Genomic DNA, 11839 nt, shown 5'->3' with positions numbered 1-11839 from the left:
TCTTTACTAAAAATAGCAGGAGTCAAGCTCAAAGTAAAAGTATACAGCTTGATTGAAAGAAGCAGGGCATATAGTTCAGTGTGATAGAGTGAGATGAATATTGAACAAGTAGCCTAACCAGGACTGCCATTTTCCATATTAAGCATAACATTCAGTGGTAGGTGTTAGTATAAAAGGCTCAGGCATCAAATAGTTTTCATGAAGCATAAGGCACTATTGCAACAGGTGAACGCTCGAATAGATTGCAAAAGGTGAACCCTAATCTATTACAGATTGTGTATGATGAAAATAAGAATTATATGCATCACACACACCCAAGTGAAATACACCAGGACACTATCCTGCCATGGTTTGTGGACGATCAAAATAAAAGACTTATGCAGCATACAACCAAGTAGCAGGCAATAGGATAATAATAACCCACTACAGATTGTGTATGATCAAAATAAGAAGCGTATGCATCACACACGCAAGGGACAAGCAACATGATCATTTTCATAATATCCTTAGGTCTACCTGTGAAATACGGCGGTACATTCATAAGCAACACACGGCTAAACGAATGGAATTCTTAAGCACAGATCCATTACAAACCAATCTCTAACTATAGAGAATGCTTGTTCATAGATAATAAGGTAAGGTCAGCCATGGACGGCAAAATAGAACACTGCATTATAAGTGACAGGGCATAAGAAAAGCGATGGTAGATAGAAGCGGTCTTTCAATCCAACATGCGCCGAAGCACCAATCCATCAAGTCAGTGTTCTCTTGAACACTGCACTGGACATGACATGATTCTGCAGAAACATAATTCCAAAGAGAAATCAAAATGACATATAATAAACTATAAGGAGCAGGTAGTTAGCAAGCAAAGGATCGAATAAACGAACCAAAAGGGTATGTGGCCTAAAGGCACTTGGTCTAGAGCTTGGCTATTTTGCTGTCAGGGGGCACATCAGCTTTCCCTGCCACTTTTTCATTTGCTTTCCTTCAAGAGTAAATAGCATTCAGATGCAAACAGACAACTCTAATGCAACTCGGCGAAAACGTATTTTCAGATGAACGTAAATACCTTAGCTTAGAAGCAACTTCCTCGCTCAAAGCATGGATGTTATCCTCCAGAGGCCCACTTTCCTAGACAGAAGTTTAGAACAATTGGTCATTGACCAACACATGGTTGAGTTTTTTGCGCTAGGCAAGGGAAAAGAAATACCTGGGCGCTATCGTTTGGAAATAAGGGCTTGCGCAGCTGAGTACCGGCCACCTCATGTTTTGTCAGTCCCCTCTTATTGCCACTGCAAATGATGTAATTAGCAAGGTAAAGGCTGCGGTTGTAAAATCATTTGCAAGCAAAGCTTAGACATATTAACTGGAACCATATGGACAACATAGCAGCAGCTCCACCTTTTGTTCACAGAGTTTGGGGAAGCATTAGTTGATTTGCCTTTAGGAGTGCTAGCTAGGGGCCTGGCATACAGCAGGGTGAAGGATGAGTACAGTACACTCACAACAAAGGACAGCAGCTGAGAAGAAAACATTAATCATAGAAGGCCTCAAAATTTAACATGTCCTTTAGGCGAATTTTCTGCTAAATTTAACATTTGCCTCACAATTACATCAGCAATCATAGAAGGCCACTTTTCTTCTAAATTTAACATTTGCCTCACAATTACAGTATACCTACCACTTTTTCCATATAAGTGGTAAATTACGATTTAACATGTCCTGATGTTCCAAGTTAGAAGGCCTCAAAATTTTCATCAGTAGCTTAGCTTTGTTAGAGCGAGTAGAAAGTAGGAAGTAAAATGTACATACTAATAAATGTTCCTTTGATGAAAATGCCCTTCTCCTTTCAGTTCAACTGTACCATGAATCTGGTCAGTCCGCTGAAAATGAAAGCGAACATTTAAAAGGAAAAGGTTTAGAAAAGTTAAACTTCTGTTAAATGGATCAGTTGAAGACAATCAAATTAAAACTTCTGTTATTATCTGCCAAACTCTAAGTTATTCATATTTTGGACCCTAAATATGCAGTAGTTGTTGTCAAGCTTATTCTATCTAAACTCCAAATCTCTATGTTATCTTCAGTATTTGTAAATCAACCCATCACTCTATACTCCAGTGAGCCTGACAATTTGTACTGCCAAATTGATTACTGCCAAATTCAGTGATCCTCTCAATACTGCTAACACTAATATGACAACAACAAATAATTTCTTTGACAGTAATTCAGTTAACACTAATTTAATGTTAACAAATGTGCTCACCAAATGGAGTATAAAATCTTTGAAATCAGCCATGTACTGAACATTTATATGCACATTTATAAATGCTGAAATCTTTGACAACAGCCACTTACTGAAGATTCGTCAGTTAACTCTGATTTCTACTCCCAGCAAATGTGCTCACTAAATGGAGCTAATGCGCTCACAGCAAAGATTTTCTTTAACAACAGCAAACAATGACAGCGACAGAGAACATCAATGATTATGTAGGCATTCAGGCCTCTTTGTAACAGGAAGGTACGCTTACTCTGATGAGCTTACGAAGAATGCCTAAACTCGTGTAGTATGCCACAACCCTTGGGTAGAATCCTCTCTCAGCGCCGATGATCTGGGTCAAGCATACCATGGAACCGCCGGACTGCGCATCCCAGAACAACTTCACCATCGCCTTTATTAGCAGCCAAGGTGTGAGTACTCATCTTCAGTTATGCTGAGGCAGTCTTGCACTTCCCCTGCTCATAAGGCCAATCAAACATTTCATGGTTGGAATCAGTGGATGGTAAGCTGACTGAAATTAGTGGAGTAGGTTGGTGATTAACTGGGCTTGCCCATGTGTATGCTTATGTCAGACAGAAAATTGGGCATGTGTATCACAGTATCTATGAGTAGTGTATGCATACCTTCATACGAGCAGCAGTTAACCAGGGTGTTGAGCCTGCCATGGCCAAAGCAGCGCATCAGTTAACCAGGGTGTTGAGCCCGCCGTGGCCAAAGCAGCGCCACACCACCTCCACCGCGGTGTCGATGACCACCTCGTCACATGCCGCAAAGTCCAGCCCCACCACCGTGATGGCCTCCTCCTCGTCTCCCGCACAGCACCGTGCCTCCTCCTCCGTCACGGCCAGGGCACCCCCAAGGAGCATCAATAGTCTGTATCTGAACCACCAACAATGTGCAGAGAGGAGGGCACAACGTTCTTGAAAGGGAGAGGGACGACGCGAGACCACACCGCCTCAGACCTGGACGGATTAGCTGTCCGTGTGCTCCTCGTGTGGATGGCGACGGCAACGATGGAGAGAGATATGTGAGGGAGAAAAAGAAGTAAGAGGAAGGACAAGAACCCTAGCTGAGACGGGAGGAAGAGCACCTGAAGGCCGATGAAACCAGCGACACGGACGGCCGTCTCGGCGGCAGTCGCTCCTCCTGGTGATGGCGACGCATGGCCGTCGCCTCCGTCACCTTTAGCCTTGTCGCTCATCCCGGTGATGGTGATGCGAGGCCGTTTCCTTTGGCCCAGCGTCGGTGATGAGAGCGGCGGTACCTAGGTCGTCGCACGCGCAGAGGTGCCTATCGGACGAGAAGCAGAAGCAGAGGCAGCCGTGCTCCGGGGCGTGCTCGGCATGGCCCTTCAAATGTCAGCCTTGCTCTTCGAGCTCGCCGTGTACAGGGGAGGATTCGGGGTTGGTGGTGCGAGAGGGACAGGGAGAGCAGCGGCGGAGGCGAGCTCGACAACGACGGGAGAGGAGAACCGGACGGGAGCGTGGCGGCGGCTGCGAAGGAGGGGGCGCGCTAGGATGGGGACGGTGGCTTGGGTTATCACCCGGCAAATTTGACAAATTTGACCTATAGACGAAATCAAATCACAGAATGAACTATCCGTGAAACTATTTCACGCAGCTGACCTTTTTGTGTGACGCCCGACACGAAGGCGCCACACTACACTGTGCAACGCCTCACAGATAGGCGCTACAAGGCCAGCGTCACACCCGTGTGATCAGAAAATTACTAAGTCAGTGTGCAGCGCCTGAGAGCTGGGCGCCACACTATACAGTGTAGCGCCTAGCTCCCAGGCGTTGCACTAGTGCAGCGCCTGAGAGCTAGGCGCCACGGGTCAGCCGCGTGAAATAGTTTCACGGACAGTTCATTCTGTGATTTGATTTCGTCTATAGGTCAAATTTGTCAAATTTGCCTTATCACCCAATCTGGTGCCCTCCTCTTCTCTACACTGAAGTGTCCACCCACAACACGCCACGCAAGGACAATAAAGCGAAATCCTTCTAATGCCCTCAGCGGGATCTGAGATTTACAGGCGGTAGCATGATTTTTTGACTGTGAGCCATTCGCACCGGGCATCTACGCACCCAAGTCACTGACAAGCATGGCCCATGAACGCCGGATCCCACAGTCAGCGACATCTGCCTAATATATCGAGGTGAGAAAAGAAAACTACTATCCATTGCTCCAACCCCGAATTTTATCCAATGGCCCAGCTCATCCCAGAGGTAGATCCGACGGCCCAAATCGCATCAAGAGAGAGATCCAACGGCCAAAAATCTCAAATCGCTGAGAGAGCTCAGGTTCAGACGGCAGTATAACTATGGGATGTGGGTGTATTATCTATGTAATCCTATATAGGGAGGTATAGATTGATCGATGTGGCAGTGGGAAACAGGGTGATACCTCACTAGATATAAAGATTGATCGGTTTGTGTGGAAAACTGTGAAAGACCTAGCTATATATACACACACATAGAGGAACATCGATCGTTGCACATGCATGTGAGAGATAAAGAATGCCCGAAATGATGGAGAGGGGGAGGTGTGTGTGTGTGTGTGCATGCATGGGAGACCGACCTGAAGAAAAAGATTGCATGTGTGCGATGGATAATGCCGACTGGTAATGTGTGTGAATGCATGCACGAGAGAAAGTTAGTGGTACAATTATAAAGAGAAGATGACTGTGTGGGTGTAAAAGACTAGGTGACGTCATAATCAATGTAAAGTAGAATTCAAATATTTGAATAAGAGATCATGATGTTTGAAACCCATGCATGCATGAATATAACTGAGATATGCGTGGTGTGGTTTGGAAACGAGCATGTTACATTGAACAAGGTCAGACTGATTTGTATTTGAGATATCGATGGTAGACATCGTTTGGCCACATTGCATCTATGCATGGACACAATATTCTAATTGGAGATGATGGGTGGCTTTCGCATCACATGTCTATATCTATGCCCCTATATATATTATATATTATATTTTTTATATAGTGTGCGGATAACTTTAGCTTTGAAAGATGGTCGTTGGATGAGGCCAATCCGATGGTGCAGAGATGGCAAATTTGAGCACAACTGGCCGTTGGATATCATCTAGATTCCACCAGATTTTGCCACATGTGCAATCTAGAAGACTCCATGGTTGAACTTAAGCATAATGCACAAACCTCAAAACACAAGCACTTCTTCTTTGTTCTAGAATCTTCCGTATCAGAATTGCCCAAATGTTTTTCTACATGATTTTCCATTGTTTGTTTTTACTTTATGACTTACAACGCACAATTCCATGAATCTTAAAATAGATTAGCTTTCTTATAAAAACTAGATGATTTTGAATGAAATGAACTATAAGAATTGAACGAACATCTACATCATGCATATATGACTCAAAGCTTACATGCTATAATGTGGTATTTATTCATAATTTGGTTGCCAAATCTCATGCGTGAATTGCACGTGTACCTTACTAGTCTAAATGGTGTTTGTATGTGTGTTGTGCTTGTTAAACACATTGTACGTAGTATATCATACATGGTTTAGATTCTGAACATCTAGCTAGAGCATACATGTACTATGATTTGAATTCAACATAAAATGGATACATATATTTGAATTTGAGATCATATGTACATGTAGTTCGTATTTATATAGGAATTTACTTCTCCTATATTCATGTCATGTGCTGTGAAGATAATATTTAGATGGTTGTATAACTAACCCGAGTACAATCCCATTCAAACAGGGAAAATGTACTCAAATTTAGTCCATATGCTAGACAACACACATTGTTTATTTATTGTTGAGGGAAGTGCAAATTGTTTTGGTACTGTACACGTTATGTTTGTTGTCCTGATTTTTTAAGTTTTTTTGTTGTATTTGAATGCATTTCTAGTAATATAGTAAAACGGGACATAGCTCTCTCTAGTGATAAGGTGCGAATTGTCGTTTTTTGGTACACATTAAGCTTGTTCTCCCGAAATTTCAAGCCGCGCCTTGTTATGCCGAAATTTCAAGCTAGCGTCTCTGTCTATCGTGCTGCAAAACTCCCACCTCTTCAACCCGCACCTTGTTACCCCGAAATATTTAAGATATATCTTTGTCTCGTTGTGCTCCGACAACTCCCTCCATCTCAACCCGCACCTTGCTATTCCAATATTACAACGCGCGCGAAAACTCCCACCTCCTGTGAAATCCCGACACGTGGAATGCCCGTGATACCCCTGAACCGAAAGAACCGCCTAGGTCAAATTGATGGGGGTACTTTCATAACTTACCCCACATTTCGGACAAGCGCATCTCTAAGCCATGGTTCCCCACTCCCATCCCCTCCGCCCACCCATTCGTACACCGAGGCCGCGAAAACCCGCGAAGCCCCACACCCTCCTCCGTCCGCCACCTAGCCGGAGCCTCTTCCTCGACGACGTCGTCCACAACAACACCTCGACGTCCCTCATCCACCATACCAGATGAGGATCCGTCGTCGATCTCGTCATCCCGCCGGTTCAGCCACCCCGTCCTCCACCTCCAAGGAGCTGCCCCGACGTTCCCGTCGTCTTTCGCGCCACCTCTGTAGCGACCCGACCTCAAACCGTCAAGTCTTTGTGCTTCAGTGTCATCCCTGGATCGGTAATGCTGACACACATAGTACTCGAAGGATTTATAACAGAGTAGCAATCACACACTTATTACATCGAATGTCTCAAAACAGAACTTATTACAATAAATATGGCTTAAGGCCATCTAATACGATAACAGCGGAAGGCTTGGAAGATAAAGTGAGTCCATCAACTCCAACGGCATAGCTGAGCTGCATGGCAATGACCTAACGAACCTTGCTCCTCGTCTGAAAAGTCGGCAACATAATACGCTGCGGCCCGAAAACGGGTCAGCACATGGAATATGCTGGCAATATAACACAGTAGAGCAAGAACAGAATAATGCTATCACTACATGCATATTTGGTTGGTGGAAAGCTCTATGGTTATGGTTTTTGCGAAAAGCCAATTTTTTCCTACAACAAAGGAATAAGTTTTTATTTTAACTATCATGGTAGTTGAAACATCATTGAGAAGGTTCCTCCAACTCAATCCCAAATAAAGTAATTATCAACCCAACAATATTAATTTAGAGTGATGTGATACTTATGATACTCCAAGTACTAGATACTCAAGATTGTCCATAACCGGGGACACGGCTAACCATGATTAGATTGTACACTTTGCAGAGGTTTGCGCACTTTCCCCACAAGACTCGATCTCCTCCGTTGGATTTCTTGCACTACAAGGTGTTTGAGAAACGGATGACCGAGACATAGCCTTTCAGAAACATTAACTCTTTACTCCGGGCAGACCATACCAAACCTACATCCCTCTACCTGCTGATCCACCTCTTCAAGAGCTCACGCAACTTACTCAACTATGCTAGAGCCCATAATACCTTGTGGCTGCACACGGAAGTTTCTATCATGAAATTATCTTAGTTCCCTTTGAGCCTGGGTGGCGGACCTTAGGATGATCTCACGGGTACTCCGGGATATCCTAGGACAACACTGGATTCTCCAGGTGCCCGACAAGCAATCCACCCAGATGTGTATTAATGTTGCCACCTTAAGTTGAACCATTAATTAATCAATCTCACATCTGTCATGGATACACTCAAAACCAATCCACGTCTACGAGCATAGCATAGCAATATAAGCAATACGTAGAAGTAACTCCCAAGGTTTGAATATAACAGGGCAATAGGTTCTACCTCATCAACTACTTCCCAACCCACATGTTAATCACATCCTAATCATGCAATGTTTGAGGATAGGAACTAATGCATAAAAACTGGGTATGAACGAAGGATGATCAATGTGTTACTTGCCTTGCTGACGATCCGCAAAACCTAGGTGTTGGGGAACGTAGCAATAATTCAAAATTTTCCTACGTGTCACCAAGATCAATCTAGGAGATGCTAGCAACAAGAGGGGAGGAGTGCATCTACATACCCTTGTAGATCACGAGCGGAAGCGTTCAAGAGAACGGGGTTGATGGAGTCGTACTCGTCGTGATCCAAATCACCGATGATCCTAGCGCCGAACGGACAGCACCTCCGCGTTCAACACACGTACGGAGCAGCGACGTCTCCTCCTTCTTGATCCAGTGAGGGGGAAGGAGAGGTTGATGGAGATCCAATAGCACGACGGCGTGGTGGTAGAAGTAGCGGGATTCCGACAGGGCTTCGCCAAGTGCTGCGGGAGGAGGGAGATGTGTCACGGGAGGGAGAGGGAGGCGCCAGGGCTTGGGTGCGGCTGCCCTCCCTTCCCCCACTATATATAGGGCCAAGGGAGAGGGGGGGCGCAGCCTTGGCCCTTCCTCCAAGGAAGGGTGCGGCCAGGGAGGAGTCCATCCTCCCCAAGGCACCTAGGAGGTGCCTTCCCCCTTTAGGACTCTCCCTTTCCCTTATCTCTTGGCGCATGGGCCTCTTGGGGCTGGCGCCCTTGGCCCATATAGGCCAAGGCGCACACCCCTACAGCCCATGTGGCCCCCCGGGGCAGGTGGACCCCCGAACCCCTTTCGGCACTCCCGGTACAATACCGATAATGCGCGAAACTTTTTCGGCGACCAAAACAAGACTTCCCATATATAAATATTTACCTCCGGACCATTCCGAAACTCCTCATGACGTCCGGGATCTCATCTGGGACTCCGAACAACTTTCGGGTTACCGCATACTAATATGTCTATAACCCTAGCGTCACCGAACCTTAAGTGTGTAGACCCTACGGGTTCGGGAGACATGCACACATGACCGAGACGACTCTCCGGTCAATAACCAACAGCGCGATCTGGATACCCATGTTGGCTCCCACGTGTTCCACGATGATCTCATCGGATGAACCACGATGTCGAGGATTCAATCAATCCCGTATACAATTCCCTTTGTCTATCGGTATAGTACTTGCCGGAGATTCGATCGTCAGTATCCCGATACCTTGTTCAATCTCGTTACCGGCAAGTCTCTTTACTCGTTCCGTAACACATCATCCCGTGATCAACTCCTTGGTCACATTGTGCACATTATGATGATGTCCTACTGAGTGGGCCCAGAGATACCTCTCCGTTTACACGGAGTGACAAATCCCAGTCTCGATTCGTGCCAACCCAACAGACACTTTCGGAGATACCTGTAGTGCACCTTTATGGCCACCCAGTTACGTTGTGACGTTTGGTACATCCAAAGCATTCCTACGGTATCCGGGAGTTGCACAATCTCATGGTCTAAGGAAATGATACTTGACATTAGAAAAGCTTTAGCAGACGAACTACACGATCTTGTGCTAGGCTTAGGATTGGGTCTTGTCCATCACATCATTCTCCTAATGATGTGATCCCGTTATCAACGACATACAATGTCCATGGCCAGGAAACCGTAACCATCTATTGATCAACGAGCTAGTCAACTAGAGGCTTACTAGGGACATGGTGTTGTCTATGTATCCACACATGTATCTGAGTTTCCTATCAATACAATTTTAGCATGGATAATAAACGATTATCATGAACAAGGAAATATAACAATAACCAATTTATTATTGCCTCTAGGGCATATTTCTAACAGTCTCCCACTTGCACTAGAGTCAATAATCTAGTTCACATCGCCATGTGATTAATACCCAAGAGTTTACTAGAGTCAATAATCTAGTTCACATCACCATGTGATTGTAATGAATCCAACACCCATGGGGTTTGTTCATATCTCGCTTGTGAGAGAGGTTATTAGTCAACGGGTCTGAACCTTTCAGATCCGTGTGTGCTCTACGAATATATATGTCATCTTGTAGATGCAGCTACCAGGCGCTACTTGGAGCTATTCCAAATAACTGCTCTACTATACGAATCCGGTTTGCTACTCAGAGTCATCCGGATTAGTGTCAAAGTTAGCATCGACGTAACCCTTTACGACGAACTCCTCTTCCACCTCCATAATCGAGAAAATTCCTTAGTCCACTAGATACTAAGGATAAGTTCGACCGCTGTCATGTGATCCATTCCCGGATCACTATTGTACCCCTTGACTAACTCATGGCAAGGCACACTTCATGTGCGGTACACAGCATAGCATACTGTAGGGCCTACGTCTAAAGCATAGGGGACGACCTTCGTCCTTTCTCTCTCTTCTGTTGTGGTCAGGTCTTGAGTCTTACTCAATACTCACACCTTGTAACACAGCCAAGAACTCCTTCTTTGCTGATCTATTTTGAACTCCTTCAAAATCTTGTCATGGTATGTATTCATTTGAAAGTACTATTAAGCGTTTTTGATCTATCCTTATAGATCTTGATGCTCAATGTTCAAGTAGCTTAACCCAGGTTTTCCATTGAAAAACACTTTTCAAATAACCCTGTATGCTTTCCAGAAATTCTACATCATTTCTGATCAACAATATGTCAACAACATATACTCATCAGAAATTCTATAGTGCTCCCACTTACTTCTTTGGAAATACAAGTTTCTCATAAACTTTGTAAAACCCAAAATCTTTGATCATCTCATCAAAGCGTACATTCCAACTCCGAGATGCTTACTCCAATCCTTAGAAGGATTGCTAGAGCTTTGCATATTTGTTAGCATCTTTCAGGATTGACAAAACCTTCTAGTTGTATCACATACAACCTTTCCTCAAGAAAATTGTCGAGGAAACAATGTTTTGACATCCTATCTGCAAGATTTCATAAATAATGCAGTAACTGCTAATACAATTCCAACAGACTCTTAGCATCGCTACGAGTGAGAAAGTCTCATCGCAGTCAACTCCTTGAACTTGCCGGAAAACATCTTAACGACAAGTCGAGCTTTCTTAATGGTGACACTTACTATTATTGTCTGTCTTCCTTTTAAAATCCATCTGCACCCAACAGGCTTACGACCATCAAGTAGTTCTTCCAAAGTCTATACTTTGTTTTATACATGGATCCTCTCTCGGATTTTATGGCCTCGAGCCATTCGTCAGAATCCTGGCACACCATCGCTTCTCCATAGCTCGTAGGTTCATTGTTGTCTAGCAACATGACTTCGAAGATAGGATTACGTACCACTCTGAAGTAGTATGCATCCTTGTCGACCTACGAGGTTTGGTAGTGACTTGATCCGAAGTTTCATGATTACTATCATAAGCTTCCACTTCAATTGGTGTAGGTGCCACAGGAACAACTTCCTGTGCCCTGTTACACACTAGTTGAAGTCATGGTTCAATAACCTCATCAAGTCTCCACCATCCTCCCACTCAATTCTTTCGAGAGAAACTTTTCCTCGAGAAAGGACCCGTTTCTAGAAACAATCACTTCTGCTTCCAGATCTGAAATAGGAGGTATACCCAACTGTTTTGGGTATTCTATGAAGATGCATTTATCCGCTTTGGGTTCGAGCTTATCAGCCTGAAACATTTTCACATAAGCGCCGCAACCCCAAACTTTTAAGAAACGACAGCTTAGGTTTCTCTAAACCATAGTTCATACGATGTCGTCTCAATGGAATTGCATGGTGCCCTATTTAAAGTGAATGCGGTT

At 44.5% G+C, this 11839-nt stretch overlaps 1 long non-coding RNA gene across 1 annotated transcript; it reads right to left on the bottom strand.

Annotated features, from left to right (window-relative positions):
- Positions 1-474: 474 nt before the first annotated feature.
- Positions 475-3660, bottom strand: LOC141042109 (uncharacterized). Its single transcript, XR_012203926.1, has 8 exons — positions 3449-3660; positions 2950-3407; positions 1816-2739; positions 1405-1467; positions 1214-1295; positions 1073-1134; positions 891-988; positions 475-797 (listed from the first exon to the last, which is right to left on the bottom strand). It is a non-coding gene; the product is annotated as an uncharacterized lncRNA (long non-coding RNA).
- Between the last annotated feature and the right edge of the window lie 8179 nt (positions 3661-11839).

The sequence above is a fragment of the Aegilops tauschii genome, chromosome 2 (assembly GCF_002575655.3).
Source record: "Aegilops tauschii subsp. strangulata cultivar AL8/78 chromosome 2, Aet v6.0, whole genome shotgun sequence".
Classification (NCBI taxonomy): Eukaryota; Viridiplantae; Streptophyta; class Magnoliopsida; order Poales; family Poaceae; genus Aegilops; species Aegilops tauschii.
The sequence above is the reverse complement of the archived record's forward strand: the minus strand, read 5'-3'. Positions and strand labels throughout refer to the sequence as shown.